Source organism: Catharus ustulatus, chromosome 12 (genome assembly GCF_009819885.2).
Source record: "Catharus ustulatus isolate bCatUst1 chromosome 12, bCatUst1.pri.v2, whole genome shotgun sequence".
In the NCBI taxonomy this organism is placed as follows: Eukaryota; Metazoa; Chordata; class Aves; order Passeriformes; family Turdidae; genus Catharus; species Catharus ustulatus.
This window is the reverse complement of record NC_046232.1, coordinates 4,394,048-4,406,670: the sequence shown is the minus strand read 5'-3', so window position 1 is coordinate 4,406,670 and position 12,623 is coordinate 4,394,048. Positions and strand designations below refer to the sequence as shown.

At 43.1% G+C, this 12,623-nt stretch overlaps 1 protein-coding gene across 4 annotated transcripts in view; it reads left to right on the top strand.

Moving 5' to 3' along the window:
• Positions 1-12,623, top strand: part of TLN2 (talin 2) — a 150,624-nt gene that overhangs the window by 30,397 nt on the left and 107,604 nt on the right. For 2 of the 4 annotated variants that reach the window (XM_033070219.2, XM_033070217.2), the window contains one exon: positions 1,426-1,549. The exons of the other annotated variants lie outside the window; for them this stretch is intronic. The gene's annotated coding sequence lies outside the window, so the exon portion shown is untranslated. The remainder of the gene's footprint in view (positions 1-1,425; positions 1,550-12,623) is intronic. 4 annotated transcript variants of the gene reach the window in all.

The window sequence follows — 12,623 nt, the reverse complement described above, 5'->3', positions numbered from 1 at the left end:
TGCATGTAACTAAGGTGGTATTTCATAGCCTAGATTTTAGTGTTTGCCTGCCTTTTCATCATACTCAAAACTGTATGTGAAAGTCCAGGATTAGAATCTGTTTTATTTTTCCTTCCACTTGGCTAGGCTGTCATTTAGCATGGCCAAAGTGCTCTCTTGGATAGTAGAACTAAAAAATGCACATATTGACCTTTCTCTGATTCATTTTGTAAATTCCTTTTCTATAGACTCATCTTAGGCTGACTCAGGCAAGACAGTGGAAAGCCTTGAATGAAACAAACCATGCCAGAGTCAGAAGTAATTAAACTATGGCTTTAAATAGCATAGCTGTCAGATTACCTGAAATTATCTAAAAATGGTTTAACAAAGCATGCATAGTGTAATAAAAGATATCAATCTTGGCTAGAGTGTGCCAATGATTTTTTTCCCCCTCATCTCTAAATTAAAACATTACTTTACCAGAAACATTTGCAGTTAAGTAGAAAATTCAGCTAACTAACAGTACAGGGCTGTGTTGTATAGTTTGGGTGGAGTTCTGATGCCCCTTCCTTGCATAATGTGAGCCAAGCTAAATCAGCTGATTTACCAGTTAACTCTCTGAGTGTGCACATGGTCCACCACACTGTGCATTGTGCATCCAGAATTAAGCTGCTAAGTGAAGAACACTGTACATACTGGTTGAAAAGACCCAATTTTTTCAGAAGTATTTTTGTGAGAAAGAATTAACTTTCCCCATAGTTTGATTTAAGAAAAAGAAATGCCCTGGCCTCGAACTAGCAGCAAAGCAATCCTTGTAAACAGTTTTCCAACAGGGAACTCCTTAAGTCAGTCTTTATTCAAATCTTACACTAGACATTCCTTAGAAATAAATTTAAGAGCAATACCAGGATGTCTGGTTGTCTAGCAAAACCCCTCAGATTTCCAGTTATCTTCAGCAGATCTCAAATAGCACAGTAACTAATTGTCTTGGAATCATTACTTCTGTTTTTAAAATTTAGTTTTGTTTGGAAATTTGACTACTTGTGGATGAATACTCTGACATAGTTGTCTACAAATTTTAGTCACAGAAAAGATAGAAGAACAACTATTCTGAGTATCATTCAAATTTGCAGCTTCTGTGGGAAGGCAAATTCATTGGGAGACTGACTCATGTAATCCCCTGAACTTTCTGGAAACTGTCTCATTATTGGAAGTTTCTTTTTGTGTGAATATTTAATTTGGAGCAGGGACCTTTGAAAATTTAGATTTTATTGTTCACAACTACAGAAACACAGATTTTTTTTTTTTTCCCCCCCTCTGGGCTAAATCCAAGTATTGTTAGGTCATATTACCCCACTGCAGTGTATTGGAATAAGATCATAACTGGAATTTGATGGTGTGGCTGAAATGTGCTTTGCTTGTTGACAATGTCTTCTCATTCTCCAGCTCATATTGCTGTGCACAATGCCGTCTGTGAAATAAAGCCCTGGAATTACAGTGGAAGTTTGTTCTGGACAACTGGATTAAAACAGGGCTTTTGCAGCCACAGAGGAAGATATGGAGGTACAATGTAAGTTCAGTAAATTTTTACTTTTAGCTTTCAGCTGTATTGTGCAGTAAGGAGAATTGTGTAGTGTCTTCTTCAAAGGGTAGTTTAGGGCCTTGGCATCTCTGCTGCAATTGTCACTTTTAAAGGCTGACAGCTTACTCTAGTCTTCAGATTAGAAACAGGGCTATAAAGATGCAAGCTGAATTCAGATATTGCTGCTTGGCCTGTTGACCTGTTAAATGCTACCTGTGAAAGTACAGTTGTGTTATTTCACCAGTTTTCATGGACATGCTCACTTGCTCTGTTCATCCAAAATGGCTTATGTATAATGTCATGCTAATCATTTGCTTAATGTTGGTTCATACATTCCTGTGATCTGTGACCAAAATGAGTGTTACTCATTTAAAATACTCAGGTGTTTTAGTTGTTGCATTTAACAGTCACTTGCATTCTCTGTAACACCTATGCCTTTTCACAGCAAAATCTCTCCGGGCAGAAGTTTCAGACTTTTTTGCATCTCTGATTAGTGCCTGTTCTCTGATTGCTGGGTTCAATCTGTAGCTGAGCTGTTGCATTACTGGACCTCCAGATCTGAATGTTACACATCAGCTTCATTTATCATAACCTGGATTTGCTGTTGCTCTTCTCATGAGACACAATTTGTGTGTCTGTAACACTGAGGTCAGTTGTCACCTATGTGCTAACTTGATCCAATAAAACCATTAAATGCAGAATTGGACGCAGGTCATGATTATCCAGTTTTGCTTTTAGTGCAGATTCTGAATGTAGTGGTTTGGCTTTTTGGCAGAGAATGAAAAAAAGGTTAGGGAGTGTTGCAAGCAGTAACTCAAGATGCCAAGACTTAGCTATGTGTTTCCAGTTGTCTGCACTATAAGTTTTGGGTTGCATTTATCTGCCTTCTTAAATGTATTTTTCTGCCTAAACGCTGAATATGGGCTTTGTATGCTTGGAGAATTAATACACAAAAAAAATGTATTTTCTGAAGTGAGACTTTGGGATGAAAACCAGAGAGATTTTAGCAGAGCTGTTAAGACGACTCAGCTGAGTTATAACAGGAATTTCTCCTTTCAAAACCTGGAAGGAATAAACACTTCAGATGTGCTTTTTGAGTGCAGTGGAATCAGTCCCTTGGACAGATATTGTACAAAAAGCTTTTGGAATTAACTTTGGATATCAACTGTATGTTATTGTAAAAGTATTGAAAAGTAATATGCTAACTGGAGCTAAGAATGCAGTGTTTTACCTTTTCCTTTCTGAAGCCTTCATTCTGTGCACACTGATGTTAGTGTTTCAAAAAGACCGGATAGGAAAATTGCTTGATTTAGTTGGTTTTTTTGGCTTCAACTCCAGGGCAATGAATGGAAAATCAGTGAAAATATATCTTTCTGGGATCTCTATCATTTAAAGTCAGTTCATTCTTCCATACAAACAGTTTGATCTGTTGCTGACATGCTGAATGCGGTGTAGTTCTGTTTTAATTTTTTTGCTTTTGGTGGTTTTGTTTTGGTGGGGGTGGAGGGGGGACAGTTTTGGTTGAGGGTTTTTTTGTATTTTTTAGCCACAGAATCCTGCAACTGTATAAGGCAACTATGCTAACTCCACTTCTCAATGGCAGGTAGAGGGCATTGTCTCCATCTGCAGCCAGTGTTGCAGGTCTACAGTCACCTAAGCAACTGAAACCAACTCTGAGTGACTGAGATTGTTGAGTACTTGAAGGTTTTTTGCAGTATTTAAGTAGCTTAGTTGACATGAAGGCAAACAATGCTTCCTCTTTAGCAAATTGCCTCAGGGTGACCTTATTAAAGTTTTTTCACAGCAAGCTTAGGGTAGTCCAGGCTGGTGTGTGGAGGAAGCTTACAGGAGGTAACTTCAAGGTAACCCATAGTGAGGCAGGAGATTTGAAATGGAAGCAGCTCCAGTATGGGGGTGATTGGAAAGGACATTACTTGGGATTTGACAATCTGTGTACACAACTGGGGATCTGACTTAGTTCAAGACCCTATCAGTGCACAAATGTGATGAAGATTTGCTTGCTCCTTTATACTGAATAAATATAAAATATTTATATAAAAATCCCTTGATCTAAGACCACTACATATCTAGAAGTAGGGGAAGCAGCTTGAAAAGGATTATTTCATGTTCTCCAACCTAACTCAGGTGCTGTCTCATTCCTGAAATATGCTTGAAAAGCTCAGTCTGTCAAGAGAAGGCATCTCTCCTCCAATTACTGGGAGAGGGGAGTGAGAAGGAGGTTGAACTTCTCATACTTTTGATTTCAATTAACAGTATGTATTTCTTAGGTATGTGTTTTCCAGCATTGGCTCTCCTTCTTTCTCCACTTAAATAGCCCTTCCTGATAGTGTTCTCCCCTAGGACGCAGTAAGTGCTGTTCATCCTGTCTATGAACACTGCAAAGCATCACTTTTGTTCTTTAGGGAACTTGAAGGGAAGTAATTAAAATGACAGGAAGTGCTTGGGACTGAAAGATTTATGTCTGTGGAGAGATCTTATGAAATTCAAAGCATATTTGAATCAGAAAGAATCAACTTGGCAACTGCATAGTTAAAGAAGTGCAGTTTCTTTCTGAAATATTAAATTAATGTCCTCCAAGGCAAATCAGGCAGAAAGGGAACTGCTTTATGCATTTCTGGTATAGTGAATGGCAGTAACAGTCTGTAAACACAGTAAATTCTCGGTCACTGAGGAACACTAAGAAGTAGTGATTAAAGCTGCTTTTTAAATTCCTCTTCCCACAAGGAAAGACATGTATCTCGTTCAAGAAGTAAATACAGGAGGTAGACACTCAGCTTCTTCGTCTGTTTGATGTGTTTTCACTCACTTGCATAAATGGCTGTTATTTGGAGAGGGAGATGTATTGAAATTAGTTTAGAAATCATAGTTAATGTTGAAATTTTGTATAGGAGGCTTGATACCAAATCATAGTACTGGGATAACATGAGCTTCAAGCATACAAAAAATCACCAAGTTGTGCCTTGACCTTTACTTCCCCCAGTAATGGTTTATTGGATGTTCTCTGCATTTTCTAGTGTTCTGAAGATGTCTCTCTTCTCAAGTGCTGATGGGGTTTTCATCTTGGGGTGTACCTTGGGTTGTATCTATGCAATAGACTTCCTCCTATTAGAAACTTGTGCCTTGACTGTGTTGAAATGCAGAGTGTGCTTTTGATGATAGATTGTGGAGAACACCTAGCTAAGGTCATTATAAACTCTGTAAGAAGGCCGTGTGTGCTTGCATGTCTGAAGTAACAACATATATCTACATATGTGTGTTTGTGTGCGTGTATAGAGTTGGCCCAGAATCACTTCCTCCCACACCTCAGTGTAGTTGCATTTTGTTTGGTAACCAGTTTTTTCAGTCTCAGGAGATCTAGGACTGGTGCTGTTTGTTTGGTTGGTTTTTTTGAGATTCTCTGTAATGCAGAATGGCCTGGTCCATCAAAGATTTGTTGGCATGCTAACAGAAATGAATTTAAATTTATTTTGTATCATTCTGGTTTGATTCCAAAATACTTTCTCACTCCATACATCATAAATTTATATGTTAACATGAACTTTGAATATTTAGTATATTTGTGTTTCAGTGTGTTTCCTTGTGGGATAGTTAACATGCTGCCTAAATTTTTTAACCCTTGGTGTGAAGATATGGACATTTTACAAACCACTGCTCTTTAAAAGGAGGCTCTTCAGTCTTCTGCAGTAATGGGAATAGTATAAAAAGGGAAGATCCAAGTTCTGTGTATGTTCAAACTGGGTTTCTGACACTTTGTATCTAAACTCTCTGAACTATTTCTGTACTAACCCTTTGGATGCAAACATAGCAGCCCAGCTTTCGAGGATTATGTTTGGAAAGTTGGCAAACTTCCTGTTAGTCATGCCGAAGAAGTAAATTCTGTATTTTATCTGCTACAGTGTGAGTGGGCCATAGTTCTGTTGTGAACAGATTTAGCTGGCGAACTCTGTTAACTGCTGTCTTGTGTTGCAATACAGAATGTGACCAAAAGTGTCTGTTCTATCACCGTCTGTTAAACCAGGTGGGGCAGTGATCCTTATCTCCATGGGAGACATTCTGCTAATGGGCTGTCCCTTAAAACCAGGTGGGGCATTGTTTTTTTCACAACCCATTATTCCTCTAGGGAGGTATCTTCTGCTAATGGCAAAATTTAATAATTTCAAATAATTTCAGAATTATAATAATTTGTAGGGAGGGGGTTTACATTCTCCATTTCAAAGAGAGTCTTCTGTCTTTCTTAGCAGACACCTGTTCTCCGAACCAGGACAGATTTTGGTGCCCGACAGGTCTCAAGGGCATCGAGAGATAAAAGGAAAAACCTAATTTTTATGTGCTGGATATAGAAACCTCATTAGGTAACACCATGTGATCTAGCTTACCCTAGTTCAGGTGGCACGTGGTTGTGGCTGTATTTCTCCCATTTGCAGGCCCTTATCTAAACATGGGCCCTTATAACTAAGGCTACTGTGGCTGTTATCCAGTTTGCTTTATGGTTTAATAAGGTGAGGAATTCATTGATTTTTAAATTCCTTTGGAAGGCAGGTATATGGGTTCAGGGCTATCACACATTAACTGCATGTTTTTGGGGTTATTTTAATAATGGCACCTACTGAGAGGGAATGACACCAGGGGAAATTTTCCCCTAACCCTTCACCCAGTTTTTTGGGTCTACCCCACCAGTTTTCAGGGTTCAAATCTCCTCTAAATGCTAATGATATCATACAGTGACTGGTGTTACTGATTGGTTTGTTCTATTTAGCATTCAGAGATAAGGGATATTGGCTTGGATAGCCACTCTGATACTTATCCAAGAAAATAGGGATGCTAACCCAGAGCTTGATCCTGCCCCAGAGAACTAGGGATGCTGCCCCAGAGCCTGATCCTGCTCCAGAGCCCACCTCAGAAAGAAACCACCCAGGCTGGGTGGGGGTTCTAGTGAAGGATTTGTGAGATGGACCAGATGCTGGACTAAGGTGTGGTTCAGGTATTCATAAGGGAGCCAGACCCTCTTTACCTCTAGGAGTGGCTTTTAATGAGTGTAAGAAAGAGGTTTGTCCACAGAGAGAGAATGCAGGAGCTCCATCAGAGAATGTGCTGGAAGACCCTTGAAAAAGGGATCCAGCAGCTGAGGGAAGTGGCAGTATTGGAGATACTCTTTGGGAGGGATGGAGAGCATGACAATGACCCTGACAAGGTCAGGTGCACAGGGCACATGCTGTGGAATCTGGCAAACCTGGGGCCATCTCAATACACCATCTTCATTGCAACGATTAATGCTGATAACAACCAAGAGACAGTGGGCTCTGTTGCTAACAAGCTCAGAAATTTTGAGATGATGATCAATGACCCAGTGCAAGCTCATGTCTGTGCTGTGGTTAAGGAACTCAAAGAGGAATTTAAAGAAGAGATGAGAGGGATGAGGGAGGAGATGAGGAAGATCAGTGCAGCACCAGTGTGAGTCACAGGCCCCAAAGTGAGAGCCCAACATCCCCCAGCTAGGGAGAGAGGGTACACCCCACCAGCTGACCTGTGGTTTTTTTTGTGTGACCATGGGGAAGACATGGGAAAATGGGATGGGAAACTCACTTCTGTCCTGGCAGCACGGGTGCGTCAACTCAGGGAGGGAAACACTAACCAAGGGAGGTCTACTAAAGTGAAGGTAGCCTCAACCTCCCATAATCAAGGTGCAGGGTATTACAAAAGGGAGGAAAATCTGTCAGACCCACTTGAAGGAACCTCTACTATGTATGCCCAGGAAGGAAATAAAAATCAGTGCTAGAGGGGCCCTGCCTCTAGCCAGGGAGAGGCATGGGAAAACAGGCTCTATTGGACAGTGTGGATCCGATGGCCTGGCACATCAGAGCCACAAAAACACAGGGCATTAGTTGATACTTGTTCACAGTACCATCAGGACATGTGGGGGAAGAGCATGTTTCCATTGTTGGGGTGACGAGGGGATTGCAGGAATTGACTTTGCTGGAGGCTGAGGTGAGCTTGACTGGGAAGGGGTGGCAGAAACATCCAATTGTGACTGGTCCAGAAGCTCCATGAATTCTAAGCATAGACTTCCTCCAGAGCAGCTATTACAAAGACCCAAAGGGACTCAGGTGGGCTTTTGGAATAGCTGCTGTAGTGGCAGAGGGCATTAAGCAGTTGAACACCTTGCCTGGACTGTCAGAAAACCCATCTGCAGTGGGACTCCTGAAGGTGGAAGAGCAACAAGTGCCAATTGCCACCTCAACAGTGCACCACCGGCAGTACCGGATGAATCGAGATGCCGTGATCCCCATCCACAAGATGATCTGTGAGCTGGAGAGCCAAGGGGTGGTCAGCAAAACCCACTCACCCTTCAACATCCCCACCTGGCCTGTGCACAAGTCTGATGGAGAATGGAGATTGACTGTGGACTATCGTGCGTTGAACGAAGTGACTCCACCACTGAGCGCTGCCGTCCCAGACATGCTGGAGCTCCAGTACGAGCTGGAGTCCAAGGCAACAAGGTGGTATGCCACCACTGACATTGCCAACGCATTTTTCTCCATTCCCCTGGCAGCAGAGCGCAGGCCTCAGTTTGCTTTCACCTGGAGGGGCGTGCAGTACACGTGGAATCGTCTGCCCCAGGGGTGGAAACACAGCCCCACCATCTGCCATGGACTGATCCAGGCTGCACTGGAAAAGGGTGAAGCTCCAGAACACCTGCACTACATCGATGACGACATTGTGTGGGGGAACACGGCAGTGGAGGTATTTGAGAAAGGAGAGAAAATCATCCAGATTCCGCTGGGAGCCGTTAAAAAGAGCATTAAAAAGAGCAAAGTCAAAGGACCTGCCAGAGAGATCCAGTTCCTAGGAGTGAAGTAGCAAGATGGATGGCATCAAATTCCCACTAATGTCATCAACAAGATCACTGCGATGTCTCCACCAACCAGCAGGAATGAAACACAAGCTTTCCTAGGTGCCATAGGCTTTTGGAGAATGCACATTCCTGAGTACAGTCAGATTGTGAGCCCTCTCTACCTGGTCACCCACAAGAAGAATGATTTTCATTGGGGCCCCGAGCAGGAACAAGCCTTTGCCCAGATCAAGCAGGAGATCGCTCATGCAGTGGCCCTTGGCCCAGTCAGGACGGGACCAGAGGTGAAGAATGTGCTTTATTCTGCAGCCGGGAACCATGGCCTGTCCTGGAGCCTTTGGCAGAAGGTGCCTGGGGAGACTCGAGGCGACCTCTGGAACCGAAGTTACAGAGGGTCTGAAGCCAACTACGCTTCCACAGAAAAGGAAGTCTTGGCCACCTATGAAGGAGTCCAAGCTGCTTCACAGGTGATTGGTACAGAAACACAACTCCTCGTGGCACCCCGACTACCAGTGCTGGGGTGGATGTTCAAAGGAAAGGCTCCCTCCACCCACCACGCCACCGACGCCACATGGAGCAAGTGGATTGCCCTCATCACGCAATGCACCCACATCGGAAACCCAAATTGCCCTGGGATTTTGGTGATAATTGCAAACTGGCCGGAAAGTGAAAATTTTGGTCTCACTGACAAAGAAGAGTAGAAACAAATAACCTGGGCCAAAGAAACCCCTCCATACAAGCAACTGCCAGCAGATGAAGCGTGCTACACTCTGTTCACTGACAGTTCCTGTCGCATCATAGGGATAAACTGGAAATAAAAAGTAGCTGTGTGGAGCCCCACACGACAGGTTGCACAAACTACTGAAGGAGAAGATGGATCAAGTCAACTTGCTGAACTCAAAGCTGTTCAGCTGGCCTTGGACATTGCTGAGAGAGAGAAGTGGCCAAAGCTCTACCTTTATACTGACTCATGGATGGTAGCCAATGCTCTGTGGGGTTGGCTGGAAAGGTGGAAAAAGGCAAACTGGCAACGTAGGGGAAAACCAATCTGGGCTCCTGATGAGTGGAAAGACATTGCCACCCGGGTAGAGAAGCTACCTGTGAAAGTTTGTCATGTGGATGCCCATGTCCCCGTGTTGAGCTAATGAGGAACACCAACACAACGAGCAGGTAGATCAGGCTGCAAAGATCAAAGTGTCAAGGATAGACTTAAATTGACAACACAAAGGAGAATTGTTCCTGGCTCGATGGGCCCATGATGCCTCAGGTCATCAGGGCAGAGACGCCACATATGGATGTGAAACTGAAGAGTGAATCTAGCTATAGTCAGTGTTTCTCAGGTTATCCATGACTGTGATACGTGTGCTCCCATCAAGCAAGCCAAGCAGGTAAAACACCTCTGGTATGGTGGGCGTTGGTCCAAATATAAGTATGGGGAGGCCTGGCAGATTGACTACATCACACTGCCTCAAACCTGCCAAGGCAAGCGCTACGTGCTGACCATGGTGGAAGCCACCATGGGATGGTTGGAAACCTACCCTGTGCCTCACACCACTGCTCAGAACATCATCCTGAGACTGAAAAAGGAAGTCCTTTGAAGGCATGGCATCCCTGAGAAAATAGAGTCAGACAACAGGACCCATTTCAAGAGTGGCCTTATCAACACCTGGGCCAAAAAACATGGCATTGAATGGGTATACCATATCCCTTATCACCAGCTGCCAGGAAAGTTGAATGGTGCAACGGGCTACTCAAAACTACCCTGAAGGCACTTGGCAGGAAAACCTTCAAGAATTGGAAAACAAACTTAGCAAAGGCCACCTGGATGGCCAACACTCGAGGGTCCATAAATCGAGCTGGTCCTGCCCGATCTGAACCCTTGCACACAGTGGATGGAGATAAAGTCCCTGTGGTATGCATGAAAGGTATTTTAGGAAAAACTGTTTGGAATAGTCCCACCTCAGGCAAGAACAAACCCATCCGTGGTATTGTCTTTGCTCAAAAACCTGGTTGCACTTGGTGGTTAATGCAGAAAGACAAGAAAACCCATTGTGTACCGCAGGGAAACCTAATCTTAAGTGAGAACTGTGTGTAAGGTTTCATTATGCAAATGGTAATGGAATAAGGGGTGGATAATTGCTGTGGTTCCAGAGACCTCCGCCTGGTCCCAGGCTAGCTCAAATCCCAGGAAGAGATCTCAGACCCAGCATGGACACAGTAAAAGATAATAAAAGAGGCTCTTTTCTCCCCTGGGGGAATTCCGAGGTTTATTTCCTCATGGTTTCCAGGAGGGCAAAGAGGGCGAGGTTAGAGGACAGAGGCATTTTCTAGGGTCAGGGAGGGGGTGAGGGGAAATGGGATCTCTGCCAGCTAAGCATGGCCAGAGGGGAGGGGGATCAGATCACAGGACATTTATAGGGGTCATGGAATCTACCATTTTCAATACATCTAGGATAGTGAATTACAACAGATAATATCTTGTGTTGCAATACAAGATGTGACCGAAAGTATCTGTTCTATCACCATCTGTTAAACCAGGTGGGGCAGTGATCCTTATCTCTGTGAGAGATGTTCTGCTAATGGGCCATCCATTGAAACCGGGCAGGGCATTGTTCTTTATCTTTTCACAACCCATCCTTCCTCCAGGGAGTTCTCTTCTGCTAATGGCCATTGAGTCCCACTGTGGGACTGATAAAATTACTGCATCCCATTGGAAGTTGCTCCAGCCAGGGGGAAGAGCCAAGCCTTTCCTATCAAGATAAAAACTGAGAATTGTAACACCAAGGTAGCCCTTTTTTCCACTGGATTCCAGAGGAAAACCAGAACTTTCCACGTCATTACTGGACCTTTGGAGGAAAACTGCACCTTCTACTGGAGCACTGCTTCAACTGAACCCCATCTGTCACTTCAGGACGATGCAGCCACCATTTAATGGGACTGCTACCAACACCCTGCCTGACAGGGTGTCAGGTTGTACTCTGACTCTGCCAGTGTTTTGGGTTTGTTCTTTGTAATACCGTATTTCTGTTTTAATTTTCCTAGTAAAGAACTGTTATTCCTAATTCCCATATCTTTGCCTCAGAGCCCCTTAATTTCAAAATTATAATAATTTAGAGGGAGGGGGTTTACATTCTCCATTTCAAAGAGAGTCTTCTGCCTTCTTAGCAGACATCTGTCCTCCAAACTAGGACAACTGCAGACAGCTTGAGTGTTATACCATTGGAATGGCAGGTGCTCTGTCTTGGTAACACACTCTGAAGTAATTGTACCAACAGCAAAAACCTGGTGGTGTTTTGTTGTGAGCTTGGCTTTTTTTTTTCTCTCTCTTACCTGTCCACTGAAAGATTACTTTTGTTATTTTATTGGTTCTTCAGCTCACGCACCAACCCTGGACATGAAATCTCAACTTCCAACAACCATATCACCAATGACTTTATTTGCAGGTATTTAGGCAGAGTTGGATGATGAATTGCATGTCATCATTCAAGGTGGAAGTGTTCACATTGCAGACATTATCACTGGGGATTGGGAACATGGCCTGTTATATCCTGGCTTGATATGCCTTTTGGGATAAGTAGTTTGAAGGGAAATGTGAGCCCACTGTAGAATATTGAGGAGAAAGGTTTCAGACCTAAGTGATTCATGACTTAAAAACAAAGTGCAAGTTCCCATATCATTGTTTTTATGGTAGTTACTTATGACAGCTGAACTCACACCTTTTCATAAAGGTCATGCAAAATGTACTATTTTTTATTTATATTGCCATAGGAGGGCAGAAACTCGACAGGTGCTGTTGAACCAGTGAATCTTTGCCTTAGACTGCTGAAAACTGATTCTGTAATGTTTAGCACCATAAATCAATGATAAATTGGATTAATTTTGACCTGAGTGCAAGTACGTATTTGGATATTCAGAGTGTACAGCGCCACAGCATGGGAAGAAAATAGTCCTTGTGCTGAGGAATTTCTGATATGTGGGATTGTGTTCACTGCTTAGGTGTTGGTATCTAGCAGAGCACTCCAAGTGTTCTAAGGCAGTCTACACTTGCTGTTCTTCTGAAGGCTAGGCTTAGCATCTTGTTTACATTGGTCAAATTGCTTGCAGATTTGTCCCTTTTGAAATAAAGGATAACATTAACATAGATTCCAAATTGTAAAAAATCAGAAACTACAGCTAATTTGAATGGTACCT